The sequence below is a fragment of the Pogoniulus pusillus genome, chromosome 2 (genome assembly GCF_015220805.1).
Source record: "Pogoniulus pusillus isolate bPogPus1 chromosome 2, bPogPus1.pri, whole genome shotgun sequence".
Taxonomy (NCBI): Eukaryota; Metazoa; Chordata; class Aves; order Piciformes; family Lybiidae; genus Pogoniulus; species Pogoniulus pusillus.
The window spans coordinates 41,889,942-41,905,179 of NC_087265.1; positions in this window are offsets into that span (position 1 = coordinate 41,889,942).

Below are 15,238 nucleotides of genomic sequence, written 5' to 3' on the forward strand. Positions count from 1 at the left end.
CTGGTGCTTGGGAGAAGAGACCAACCCCCACCTGGCTACAGCCTCCCTTCAGGTAGTTGTAGACAGCAATGAGGTCACCCCTGAGTCTCTTTTCCAGGCTACATATCCTCAGCCTCTTCTCACAGGGCTGTGTTCCAGGCCTCTCACCAGCTTCGTTGGCCTTCTCAGGACGCATTCCTGTATCTCAACATCTCTCTTGAATTGAGGAGCCCAGAACTGGACACAGCACTCAAGGTGTGGCCTAACCAGTGCTGAGTACAGGTGAAGAATAACCTCCCTTGTCCTACTGGCCACACTGTTCCTGATAGAGGCTAGGATGCCATTGGCTCTCCTGGCCACCTGGACACACCGGTGAAAAGCTTCTGTTTGTGAAGTCACAAGTCCTGGAATATCAAATGATCAGGGGACAGACCAGTATAATTTAAGATAAACAGGAAGAATTCAACATAAAGAAGAGAGGACTGGTAAAAATAGTTGGGAAGATTTTCTGTGTTTGGAGTGTAATGGAGTTAAAAAAAGGCAAATCTTTTGAAACTTAGAACAACTGGTACAGTATGCAGCATTTTGCATCTTTATTTTCATGTCAAGCTTCCTCATTTGTATAAATTCTTGGTTATGGTAGCCTTCAGATACTTTGAAGTTTGTATTGGTTTCTATTTCTTGCAATCTGGTGTAATTGCTGTTTAAGAAGACCTTGAAGCTGGTTCTGCAAGAGAACATGAGCTTGGAAACAGCCAGTTTTATCAGTTTCAACAGTCAAAATGTTTATTCTCAGTAAGTAGAAGGCCTGTACATGCACTTGCTATATAATCTAAGTATTCTTGGACTCATTCCTGAATGAGCTAATAGCTCAATCCTTGCAAGCTACAAATTACTACTCTTTTTCACAGAGAGAGTGATTTGCCATTGGCATGGGCTCCCCAAGGAGGTGGTGGAGTCACGGTCCCTGGAGGTGTTCAGAAACAGCCTGTCTGAGGCACTTAGTGCCATGGTCTAGTTGACTGGATAGGGCTGGGGGATAGGTTGGACTGGCTGATCTTGGAGGTCTGTTCCAAGCTGGTTGGTTCTATGAGTTCTTGAAGAGGACAGAAGGTTTTAGTAATTTCTGTTTTCCAGGCCAACGAAGCAATGATAATGTTAGAATCACTGAATCACTTGTGAGGAACAGGATTTCTGTTTTGAAGATTTGGATTTTCCTCTCTGAAGAGATTCCACAGAGTCCTCCTTTCAGCTTGTCTGAGCAAGATATACCTGTCTTTGCTTTGAGGTATTTTGAGATGCTGAAATCAGTAAGATAAGTCTTCCCAGTGGCTTCAGGAAAGCTCTGATGTGTTCTCTAACAAGTTGTTCTAGGGCTGAGGAATGAGCTAATAGTCACCTGTCAGGTGATCCTTAGTTCTCCTTGAAGTAAAGAACTAATGAGCAGGTGTCTGTGTTTCCTCTAGCTTTTTACCACCACCATTACCAGCAGAATTGCAGAGCATGAACTGTAGAGCAAGACAGAAGAAGCTGATGTGGCTGACTCAGATCTTACTCGGTAGATGGTGTTTTCTATAAAAAGACCACCTCCACTTGCTGCTCCAGAATTGCTGTGCATTACTACTCACTGTAGTCTGGTACATCTTTAATCTTTGTGTGTGACACCTGCTGCAATCTTAGGCAGCTATGCATGCACTTTATGCGGCCTCAAGTGTTGCTCCAAATGGGATCGGTAATCAAGAAAACGTGACCGCGTCTCTTCCTGACAGGGAAACAGTGGTTTGTGTGATCCTTACACCACTTTTGTCCATATGCTCTGGTCCTTACTAATTCCTCAGGTGTCCAAGAGGCCACAGTCAAGAATAAAAAACAGGTAAGAAAAAAACCCCAACATCCAAATAACTGCAAAAAGTAAAATGTTTGATTTGGGGGTTTCAGCGGTGCAAAGATCACAGCATCCCTTTGCTTTAGAATTGTGCTGTGTGCCTTTTTGCAGTGCCTCAGCCTTTCTGCTTGGACAATTGCTATATATAAGATGTGTACACAACTTAAGTATGTAATTCATGATGCACTGTGATGTATAGAGGATGTGTATGTGTGGAGAGGTAATACATTATTTGTAGGTCCTTTGTTTTCACCCAGAAGCAAGAGATGTTTCTGCCACTGAAAACCTACCCTTCACTTCAATGGTAAAGTCTCCACTATCTCTAACAGTCATAGTTAGCTACAAACTGTGTAGTAAATTCCATGGCATAGTGGACACTGGGATCTAAAATTGCCTATACAAAGAAAGTTTAAGGTTTGCATGTTTTGAAATTAAGGAAAACATAGCCTGCAAAGTAGCAATTCACAGTCTGCACAGTAACGTTTCACAGCTGCACTTTTCTGATATCTAGCAGAGAAATGTCATGTTTTTGAAGAGCAGCACTGAGGAGTGGGTAGGAAGACCCTTGTTAAGCAAGATGGTAACATGAGCTTGTTAGTACTAGACACTGAGCAAGAAGTAAGTAAGAGTGCTCAGTTTACAGGCCAATAGGAAGACCTGAACATGAGAATGAAGTGATTTCCCATTGGAATGGGCTGCCCAGGGAGGTGGTGGAGGCACTGTCCCTGGGGGTCTTCAAGAAAAGACTGGCTGAGGCACTTAGTGCTATGGTCTAGTTGACTGGATAGGGCTGGGTGCTAGGTTGGCCTGGATGATCTTGGAGGTCTCTTCCAACCTGGTTGATTCTATGATTCTATGATGGTGGCAAAGAGGTAAGAACAGATTGGTTAGACAAGGCAGTTGGAGCAGGGCTGTAGAAGGCTGTGCAGGCATACAACAATAAGAGCTGATAAAATGTATGGGTCATAGTCCTTGGTGTCCACATTTGAAATATTCTGGATCTGAGTTCCAGACAAATGTGAATGCAGCTGGCCAGAGGGGCTGCTGATGGATGTCATAAAGTAAGGAGAGGGAGCTAAAGGGCAAAATGAAAATGCTTGATAAAGCTTTCTGGCATTCATGTTTTCACAGCAGTCCTTTCTGCCTTTTGTACACCTCTTTTCCTAACATAAGGTCTCCAGGTACCAAAAAACCCACAAGAGAGCACATGCTAGACAGGTTTGCCATAGACACACAAGAAAAGCCTGGCTGAGGCACTTAGTGCCATGGTCTAGTTGACTGGATAGGGCTGGGGGATAGGTTGGCCTGGATGATCTTGGAGGTCTCTTCCAACCTGGTTGATTCTATTCTATCACTGCTTGAGGGCGAGTAACTCTTCTGTCTGGCAATATGCAATTTACAATGCAGAAGACATATATGCATTAAAGATCCAACTGCAAATGGCTGCTTGAGTGGTGTCTTGGCTGAGTGCTGTCCTTTATAGATACTGGGGTTTAGGAAGTGTATTGGAAACTACAAGATAGGGGCTTAGTCCTGTGGCAAGATAATGCTTGTTTGCCTCTGCTTTCACAGCTCTTCTGCATGTTGTATTTGTTGTCTGAGAGAAAAAGGCTGATTCTCAGTTCTTCAGCCACATAAGCTTTGTCTGTCTGCTGTGGTTAAAGCTGGTCTCCAAGGCTCTCTTGCTACATAGGGAGGCCATAGTCAGCCTGTGAGAGCACAGGCCCGGGCCACATGGGGATGGTCATGCCAAGCGGGAAGATCCACACCTCCACAGCCCTACAGCTCCCTGGCAACTGCTGCATCCACCTCCACAGGTATGTACACATGCAGAGACATGGACCACAACTCAAGTGTTTATTTCAGAGGCCAGTCCTTTGGCTGGTTCTCTTTGCAAGGTGGGGTCTATAGCCTAGCAGTAGGGAGGGCACTATGGTCCCAAGCTTCCCCCAGGCACTTCACCATTATCAGGTGACACAAGTGTCATGTGGGGCTGGGGGTGGCATGAGTCTGATGGGGTGTGGGCCAAGGGTGTGAGCATGTGGTGTTTGGCCTCATTTTTAAGTGACTTTTGGTCAGTGCTAGAACTTCAGTTTTAAGTGGTTTGGTCAGCATGTGCCATGCCAGTGAAAAGTGACTTGAGTCATTGTGGCTGAGGAGGGTTTCGTGTGCAGGCCAGTGCCTGATGTTCTTGGCTTAAAGACATAGTTCCAGATGGATTTCACAGGATAGTAGGGGTTGGAAGGGACCCAAGGAGATCATCCAGTCCAAGCCCCCTGCCAGAGCAGGACAATACTATCTAATAACACAGATCACAGAGGAACACATCCAGACAGGCCTTGAAAGTCTCCAGAGAAGGAGACTCCACAACCTCTCTGGGGAGCCTGTTCCAGTGCTCTGTGACCCTTACAGGAAAGAAGTTCCCCCTTGTGTTGAGGGGGAAACCTCTTTTGCTGCAGCTTACACCTATTGCTCCTTGTCCTATCCCAGAGAGCAAGTGAGCAGAGCCTGTCCCTGTTTGTTTTTACTGTGCAGAGCCTGTTTGTTTTACTCTGCAGACTAAATGGTTCACCTTTCTCTTAGACCTCATCACAGAGTTGCATAAAGAGCTTGACACAAAGTTTCTGGAGAAAAGGGAAGACAGGGAGAAAGACAGCACACATCAAGATGATTGTGTAGCATGATGGCTGGCACAGTAGGATCCATATTTGCCATATGTTTGAGCTGGCTGGGAGGCAATACAAAGAATATGTGTGTAGGTGCAACTTGGGTTCAATGTTTGCAGGAGCCCCAGTGGCCTGACTGCCTGGATCATTTCCCCTGAACCTTCAGAGTGTTTGTGTGTGGTAGTTTGAGGGGTCCCAGGTACCCTTAAGAAAACTACAGAGACAGTCCTGTCCCAGGGGAAGGACCTGATCATCCCAGGGTGTTGTAATGTTGTTATAGAATCATAGAATCAAGCAGGATGGAAGAGAGCCCTGCAGAGGGACCTGGACAGGCTGGACAGGTGGGCACAGGCCAACGGGATGAGATTTAACAAGGCCAAGTGCAGGGTTCTGCACTTTGGCCACAACAACCCCAAGCAGCACCACAGGCTGGGGACTGTGTGGCTGAGAGCAGCCAGGAAAAAAAGGACCTGGGGGTACTGGTAGATAGTAGCAGAACATGAGCCAGCAGTGTGCCCAGGTGGCCAAGAGAGCCAATGGCATCCTGGCCTGTATCAGGAACAGTGTGGCCAGCAGGACAAGGGAGGTTATTCTGCCCCTGTACTCAGCACTGCTCAGGCCACACCTTGAGTGCTGTGTCCAGTTCTGGGTCCCTCTATTCAAGAGAGATGTTGAGATGCTGGAACGTGTCCACAGGAGGGCGACAAAGCTGGTGAGGGGCCTGGAACACAGCCCTGTGAGGAGAGGCTGAGGGAGCTGGGGGTGTGCAGCCTGCAGAAGAGGAGGCTCAGGGGTGACCTCATTGCTGTCTGCAACTACCTGAAGGGAGGCTGTAGCCAGGTGGGGGTTGGTCTCTTCTGCCAGGCAAGCAGCAATAGAACAAGGGGACACAGTCTCAAGTTGTGCCAGGGGAGGTCTAGGCTGGATGTTAGGAGGGAGTTGTTGGCAGAGAGAGTGATTGGCATTGGAATGGGCTGCCCAGGGAGGTGGTGGAGGCACTGTGCTTTCTGTGATCATAACTTATAAGGCAGTGCCTGGCTGATATCACTCTCTTCTCCTCTTTTCCCCTCCCTGCCTTTCCTCCCTCCACTCCTCTCTCTGGGAGGAGCAGGCATCCCTACTTGTGCCATGGTCTCTGTGGGGAGATTGGCTTCTCGCCGGCAGGGCACTTGGAGCTGCGTCACGCGGCCTGCTGAGGCCTTGCCGGCCTGAGCTGGAGAGGGCAGTCCCAGCCTCCTCGCAGGCCTGCTGAGGGTGGAAGGGCTGGAAAACTCCAGGTGGTTTTAGTCCAGTGGATTGGCTTAGCTTGTGGATATAGTCATTCTGCCTGATTGCCTTTGGCATGTGTGCACCTGTGAATAGAATCTCCCTCTAAACTTCCAGTGTGCAGCATCTTCATTCTTACTCTCTTCTGCCAGGCAAGCAGCAGCAGAACAAGGGGACACAGTCCCGAGTTGTGCCAGGGGAGGGATAGGCTGGGTGTTAGGAGGGAGTTGTTGGCAGAGAGAGTGATTGGCATTGGAATGGGCTGCCCAGGGAGGTGGTGGAGTCGCTGTGCCTGGAGGTGTTGAAGCAAAGCCTGGCTGAGGCACTTAGTGCCATGGTCAGGTTGACTGGACAGGGCTGGGTAATAGATTGGGTTGTTTGATCTTGGAGGTCTCTTCCAACCTGATAGATTCTATGATTCTATGATACTCTTCAACAGCAGTAAGTGTCATTTCTGTCTTCCAGTCATGGGTAGCTCATGGCTGTAAACTGAGACACCACAAAGTCATAGAATGGCAGTGGTTGGAAAGGACTTTTAGAGACCTTCTGGTCCACCCCTGCCTAAGAGGCATGACTTTGTGGGTTTGGGTTTTTGTGTTTGTGTACAGTCTATACTCATTTGGAAAACACAGGAAACCATTTTGGATTATATATATGAAGAGAAAATATTCATTTTGTTATCACATTCTGCTATATATTGCAGATAATTTTTTTTTCCTGAAAATCTCAAGGAATTACATTTATTCAGCTTAATTTAGGAAAATATCTTGTTTACGCTGTGCTTTTCTCTGATTTTATTAATATCAGAAGTTGAGTCATAGAATCAGTCAGGCTTGGAAGAGACCACAAGGGTCAGCCAGTTCCAACCCTTCTGCCACAGGCAGGGACACACTACCCTAGATCAGGCTGGCCACAGCCTCAGTCAGCCTGGCCTTAAACACCTCCAGCCATGGGGCCTCAGCCACCTCCCTGGGCAACCCCTTCCAGCCTCTCACCACTCTCATGCTGAACAAATTCCTCCTCACCTCCAGTCTGAATCTCCCCACCTCCAGCTTTGCTCCATTCCCCTTAGCCCTGTCACTCCCTGAGACCCTAAAAAAGTCCCTCCCCAGCTTTTTTGTAGGTCCCCTTCAGATACTGGAAGGCCACAAGAAGGTCACTTGGGAACCTCCTCTTCTCCAGACTGAACAGCCCCAGTGCTTTCAGTCTGTCCTTATAGCAGAGCTGCTCCAGCCCTCTGATCATCCTCATGGCCCTTCTCTGGACATGATTCAGCATCTCCACATCCTTCTTTTAATAGGGGCACCAGATCTGCATGCAGTACTCCAGATGGGGTCTCAGCTGAAGGCACTGAGCAGTTTGTTTGTCCTCTTAAAATGTTACCTTGCTATTGAAACTTTCAAACGTTGAACATTTTACTCACCCCCTTTTCTCTGCCATCTGTCTGATCTGGCCTCTTTCCAGATAATGCTGCTTTCCCAACGGATATGGTTGTCCTGGTGCCTGAATTTTCGGTCAAGGTAAGGAAAATCCACATTATCTTAAGTTGTTTCTTAGACAGCACATATAAATATTGAATGGCCATGAACACCTAGAATATACTGTGATACTGATACTGTGAATTTGTAGGTTCTAAGGTGCACACCAAAAAAAGCTGCTCGTCGAAAAACTCTGAAAACCAGAGTGCTCTCTGTAGGAAACATTTGTGTTTTCTGCCATTGTGTGCTGTGTCAGTTTCTTTATTTTTGGCAACTGCTTTGTTTCAGTATTTGTATAATCTACAAGAATAAAAGTTTTGAAATTTGGTTGATTGGTTTAAAAGAACCCAAACCAACAAACATGTGGCAGTTGGAGCTAGATTTCTAGCTCAGACATAGGGGAGAGGTGAACATTCTAGGGATAGGCCATTTTGTGACAACAATGGATAAGTTAATATCATTTCATTGGAGCATCAAGAGCTTTATGTCTAGAAGCACAGCTTGCATGGTCCCCTTGCTGGCTTCTGCTGCTTCAGCTGCACCCACTGCTATCTTCCCCTGATGCTGCTTTGCCGCTGCTTGACCTCTTCCCCATCTTCATTAAGGTTATTATATCTCTGTAGTATTTTTTTTTTCTCCTTATACTGTTATATTTAAACTATAAGAAATACAATTTCAGTTTTCCCTGACTTTCCAAAAAAATCCATGTTGTGGTGAGTTTATTCAGCTGGGGGAGGGATCCACCCTAACCTGGGACAAAACACCCAAAAACCAATTCAGGTTTCAGGTTAAACACAGCACTACAGAAGTGTTGATTCAGCATTTTGGAAAGAGTTGTCTTATCTTTGAAGTTCAACAAGAAAAATACTGAGCACTAGCCATGTTCCATTTAATGGACTGTCAAGTTTGGTATAAAATCACTCATCTCTTCTTCATCAATAGCTAAAGAATTTCAGATTTATTTAAGTTCTCTGTTATGGTCATATATTCCTTGAGGTATTACATAACACCTAAGGATATCAACAGAGAAATGATGTCCCATAGATCTAGGAAATGCAGTGCATCATTAAAAATGCATACAAGAAAGCACTGTATTTTTATGTGCACAAGTGCATTAACTGTTGAAAAGGTGGAGAGGTCTTATTTCCCTTTCTTCATTTATGCTAGAGTCACTTTCATGCTAGTAATTAAATAGTGCGTTTTATAGTGAGCAATTGTAATAAAAACCCATCAGACACTGACAACTTCCTTTAAGAGGAGCATATTACATTATACTCTGAACTATGTAGATCATATTTGAACAGTGAGACAATTTCTTGTCAAACATTAACTCCATGTGTCCCAGAAAGAATGCTCAGGACACACCTTGAGTACTGTCTCCAGGTCTGGGCTCCTCAGTTCAAGAGAGATGTTGAGATGCTGGAATGTGTCCAGAGAAGGGCGATGAAGCTGGTGAGAGGCCTGGAACACAAATCCTGTGAGGAGAGACTGAGGGAGCTGGGGGTGTGCAGCCTGGAGAAGAGGAGGTTCAGGGGTGACCTCATTACTGTCTACAACTACCCGAAGGGAAGCTGTAGCCAGGCAGGAGTTGGTCTCTTCTGCCAGGCAAGCAGCAACAGAAGAAGGGGACACAGTGTCAAGTTGTGCTGGGGCAGGTCTAGGCTGGATGTTAGGAGGAAGTTCTTCCCAGAGAGAGTGATTGGCATTGGAATGGGCTGCCCAGGGAGGTGGTGGAGGCACCATCCCTGGAGGTGTTGAAGCAAAGCCTGTCTGAGGCACTTAGTGCCATGGTCTAGTTGACTGGATAGGGCTGTGTGCTAGGTTGGCCTGGATGATCTTGGAGGTCTCTTCCAACCTGGTTGATTCTGATTCATCAAAGTTTGCTCAAAGGCTGGGAAGCAGCTGAATAACTGAATAATACTAGTGTCTTGGGTTTTTCTGTGAAACAGATGTATGCTGCCAGATTGCTTTTCCATGGAATGAAAAACCCCCAAATCTTGTCTTGTTTATATCTAACATATATTACAAGAGTGTGATCAGTTCTAAACTTCAGCTAGCAACTTTGCCTTCAATTCCTGTGAGATGAGAATCAGACCATGCATTTAGTAAAAGATGCAGTGTTATTTGATTACATGGATGTGATCTATCTGACCAACATATGGAAATAGCATAGGATTGTGATGTTAACTAAATTGGTGCTTTGCAAGCTGTGGTTTTTGGATTAGCACGGTCGACCCCGAGCCCTGTTCTTGTAAACACGTAACTTGGTGGCTAAAAATAAACTTATGCATGGACTTTATTTTCAAATGGTTTGGTCTTTTTTGGGGGAGATTCAAACAGAGATATTTGGAGGGATGGAAATGTGGTTCACAGTATTTGTAACAAATGCAAAATATTTACCAGTGTTGCTTGCTTTTGTAGATTTTTATTTCCCAAATTAATCTGAGAAGCAATTAGAGTGCAACGTTGGACTTACTGTTCTGTTTTGTTTTTTTTTTTTCCTGGCAATGCTTAAACCATTAGCTTGCCAAATCCCAAGAGGAAGTAATGGCTGGAGGACAATCAATTTCAGTGATTCCTGTCCAAGTGCCTCTGCAAGCCTGGGTGAATATGCTTGCACCCCGTGCATGTACGGTGTTCTTGTCATAGAAGATATGCTGCATGGTAGCTATAATAATAGACTCAAAACTGCAATCTGAATGGTCTTGTTTCATTGCTCTTTTCCTTTCAATACCAGCATCACTGCTGTTGAAGCTCTCTAGAGCACAGCAGCAGCATGACCCACAGTGTCTCTGCCTCCTGTGTTTGTTGTTATCCCTCCATGGCAGAGCTTAGAGCCAGATAATCAGTTTGAGGTGGTGTACCTCCTAAAATCAGGCTGTACAACGGATCTTGTGCCAAATGCTGTACCTTTCGCATATGAATGGCCCCTTCGAAGTCAGCAGCACCACTCAGAGAGGCTAAAATATGGGCCAGCACTTTCAGTATATGCCTTCCCTTTTTCAAAATGGCTATGCTGATTTGTGGTTTGAAATGCTGTGAAGGAGCACACCCAAAGCCACCCACAGAAATGCTCTGACTGGCAGGGATGGCAGAACATGTCTGTCATGCTACCCTTGCACTACCCAGACATCTGTGAAAATTTCATGCTTCTGTGAGCAGATTCTCCAGCAGGCTGAACTTGGCTCTAAGTCTTTCAGCCAATACTTCTCTTTCTTCTTTGCCTTCCTTTTTTGCTGTCCATTTTTCATTGTCCTTCATATATATGTGTATATGCACACACACATATATAGATGTGTGTATATATATATACACATACATATGTCTATACATATATATGTGTGTGTGAGTATATATATGTATATATATATCTGTATATACATATGTATGTGTATGTATATATATATAAAAGAAATGGGACAAATTATGAGGCTGAGGGAGCTGGGGGTGTTTAGCCTAGAGAAGAGGAGGCTCAGGGGTGACCTCACTGCTGTCTACAACTACCTGAAGGGAGGCAGTAGCCAGGTGGGGGTGGCCTCTTCTGCCAGGCAAGCAGCAACAGAACAAGGGGACACAGTCTCAAGTTGTGCCAGGGAAAGTGTAGGCTGGATGTTAGGAGGAAGTTCTTCACAGAGAAAATGATTTCCCATTGGAATGGGCTGCCCAGGGAGGTGGTAGAGTTGCCATCCCTGGAGGTGTTCAAGCAAAGCCTGTCTGAGGCACTTAGTGCCATGGTCTAGTTGATTGGCTAGGGCTGGGTTCTAGGTTGGCCTGGATGATCTTGGAGGTCTCTTCCAACCTGATTGATTCTATGATTCTATAAACAACAGGAGGGGGCAGGCTTAAACTGACAAAAAGGGAACAGATCAGCATAACTGTAAACCTGGAATCGCTCCTAGCTTGTACAGGAAATATGGGACATCGAATCACCTGGAGCTAGGTCTCTTGCCATAGGAGAGCAGGAACAAAGCAGAGATGCAGATTTTAACACTCAGTTGTCTGGTAAGGATCATCTTAAGTCTTATACTTGATTTCCAGATCACAAATATTATAAATAGACTCATTACTTGAATGATTTCTTCTGTACTAAAACATGGATAGCATTGCATTTTTTGTGGATTGAAAGCTTTGGATGTAATTCTTTCCAATGTTTAAGAAAAACATGTGGATATGATTGTCCTTTTCCTTATAGGAAATTTGAATTTTACTATACTGGCACTTCGTTTATGACATTCTTTGCAAAAGCTGTTTCTGATATTATGCTTTTAAGTGAGCCTCTCGGTGTGCCTTACAATCGTTAATGAATCAGACTTCAGATAAAGACAGTGTAGGTATGGCAGCATATCATTATACAGGGGAGTAGAGTGAAGCATGAGGATGTAAATATTTACTACATCTTGCATGATGTTGAGGAAAAGATAGGTCTAAGGATAGAAAGGTATTTTTTACTATTCATAGTGTACTCATCATAAAAAGGATTTCTGCCAAATTCAAACCATTCCTAAGTTCTTCTCAATGTTGGTGCATATTTGCTGAATTGTTCTGTGATGTTAAGACCAAAGAGGTTTCTGGTTGGTTTCTTTGGTTTCTGTTTGTTTGTGGGTTTTTGATATGGGGTATTTCATCTGTTTGGAAAAAGACAGATAAAAATCCTCAGCATAAAAGAAAACATTTGAGGTTGATGCCAATCTTCCCCCCACCCTTTCTTAATAATATAGAAGAGAATCTCCTCAAAGGCCCAAATGCTGCTGCTTCTGCCTTCCCTTCTGCTCAAGAAATATGTTTTATTCAGCTTACTCTACCACAGATCTTCTTGATACCATTTAAGGAGATGGTCATACTAAAGCCTGTGCTTCTCCAGTCATTTTTTCTGTCACAGTCGATATGTTTTTTTCTGTATTTCATGTACTTCTAGAACAAAATGGGCATTAATTATGATACACCAGTCTCTGAATCACTCATTTTTTTATACAGGGATGCCATTGTTATCACAGACTGATATTGCACAGCTGTGTGATTCACTGAAATATTGTATTTTGAAATGCAGACGTGAAAGATTTCAAACTTATGAGAATAATGTATGTGAATTTCTAGAAATTGAAATGAGCTTGGTCAGAGTTTTTAAAAATAGCTCTAGAAGAAGGAATAAGAAATATCTAACAAACTGTATGCATTCAAAAGTCTTAATAACTTTTATGCTTAAAAGATGATAATTCCTTAGAGCCCTGGATAAGAGGGAGACTGTTCAACAATGAAATTTTGCTTCTGCACTGGTATTTTTTTAGCTTAATGACATTATTGAAAGGTTGCTGTCTATTGGGGTAGTGTAATCACTTTCTATGTACTTTTCTTTACATCTTAAATATTAGTTTTATGTATTAAAGAACAAAAAAGAAGGCAGTGGGCCAAGAACATAGTGCAGCCTATGCTGCATGAATTGCTTGAAAAATAATGTGTGTTGTTAGATGAGCCAGGGAAGGTCAGGATATTTTGATTGTAACATGCATTTAATGCAGAGAAGGACTGTACTTTTGTAAATGGTTTGTTTGCAGCAACTGAAAATTAATTAATCAAAATAGTCCCATAACCATATTGCTAGAATAGAATAGAATCAACCAGATTGGAAGAGACCTCCAAGATCATCCAGTCCAACCTAGCACCCAGCCCTAGCCAATCAACTAGACCATGGCACTAAGTGCCTCAGCCAGGCTTTGCTTGATCACCTCCAGGGATGGTGACTCCACCACCTCCCTGGGCAGCCCATTCCAATGGCAAATCACTCACTCTGTCAAGAACTTCTTCTTAACATCCAGCCTAAACCTGCCCCAGCACAACTTGAGACTGTGTCCCCTTATTCTGTTGCTGCTTGCCTGGCAGAAGAGACCAATTCCCACCTGGCTACAGCCTCCCTTCAGGTAGTTGTAGACAGCAATGAGGGCACCCCTGAGCCTCCTCTTCAGGCTAAACAACCCCAGCTCCCTCAGCCTCTCCTCATAGGACTGTGTTCCAGGCCCCTCACCAGCTTTGTTGCCCTTCTCTGGACACATTTCAGTATCTCTTGTCTTTCCTTAGGAAAAAAAAAAAAAAGAGAGAGCTTCAGTACAGGGAAATTAATTTTGCAGCTCTCAAGAAAGAAGAGCATTTAAGTGTGAGTCAATCTGTCTCTGCTTGTGCAGGCTGATTTTTAAGTTCTTCTGAGCTTTGGACAGGAGGCAACTTCAGTCCAAAAGCTTCAGAGTTGTTTTAGTGCTGCCTTTCCTGAGCCAATATACAGTGTGACAATATGGAGTTTTTGGATCTAAGATTAATTGTGTTTCATTGCCCTGAAGCAGAGAGCAGAAGAACTCATCCCTGGAAATCAAATGCAGATGGAATTTCAGTGGTGTTTCAGGAAAGACTTGGATTTTTGAGTCTGACCCTAACTCTTGTGGTCAGCACTGAGCTTGTGACCTGATGCCAAGTAATCTTCTCTTTGGCAGGATCAAGTCACTGCATTACCAGATCTAGAGCACTTAACTTTTTTTTTTTTTTGTTCTTTGTATTTATTGCAATTAAATTTGAATTTTACAAATGTATTGGGAACTCTATGAATTAGGAAACTTTTCTTGCATTCATTTATGAAAACTCAGAATTAGTTATGGAAAGACAGCTGATTCATTGACATTTCCCATCTGAAATCTCAGAGGGGATTCTATTTTACCCATGTAGAATTGTCACAGTGCAATCACCTTTCTATTAACAAGATACACTGATGGCAGCAGTGAAAGAACTGTTGACATGAGAGGCTAAACTACTGTGGACAAGCATTTTTGAACTGTTCTAGATTATTGCTATTCTGACTACTCACAGGCATAACTGGCAGATAAATTCCACTCTTTTGCAGACAGCAACAGTTCCTTTGCAAAGAAATTCAGAGGAGAGAGTCACTGTGCTGGTTTGAGGCTAATTGGAACATTTTACTGAGAGAAATTAAATCCTTAGTTGTGAGGAAGAAGGAAAACAAAACATCAGTTGCCTATATCACCCATTTTTCTGCTGAGAAACACAACTAGTCAAAATATAGGTAAGACACTTGATTCTCACACACTTCTCAGTTAGCTCTCACTTCTGGCTGTGCCTTCTTTCTGGCAGTCTGTGTGGCTGTCTCTGCTTTAATCCAACCCTTTTTCCTCTAACTTCCTTGTTGTCTCTTTGCCATCTCACCTCAGATCTCCGGATTTATCACGTGAGATATACATGGGTTGATCTGATTATTTCTGAAGGGAGGGGGAAGGAGGTTTGGGTTGGGAGCCCTCCTTGCAATCTCATTGTTCTGGGAAGGGTGCTGTGTTCCTGTATTACTTTTAGCTTGTATTTAAGTGTATATATTTGTGTATGTATATTTATGCTTGTATATTGTGCTAAATATAGCTTAATTCCTTAAATTCCAGCTGGATGAGTCTAGTCTGGGTGATTTAATAAGGGGGGAGGGGGCAAGGGCAGGTAACTCCTAAACCATCACAGTCACATTTTTGCTATCTCTTCCCACTGTCTTTTTTAGTGCATCAGTTTGTTGTGTTTGAGGGTTCTGTAAAATAGAAAAAGACTTTCTTAAAATCAGAACTGTTCCTCAAGGATAAGGCAGTTCCCTAACATCGTCTGTCTTGGCAAATTTCTTGTGACTGTCTCTATGTAAGATGATATACAAGGATAAGGGTGAGGGTAAAAGATTAATAACTCAGAGAATGACAGCACACTTGGCTATTTTGTGCTAGTTTGGGCCAAGCTGGGATATTTTGGTGAGAACAATTAGATTATAGGCTGTGAAAAAGAAACAGTGGTGATGTCTGCTTCACTCATAGGCTTGCTGAGATGTATTAAAACAAGAACATAAACATAGATAATACAGTTTTGCTCTCTGGCTTTGGGCTGCACTTCTCTCTCTCTAACATGCCATCTGTGTGACTAATCCATCTGCTTCCTAA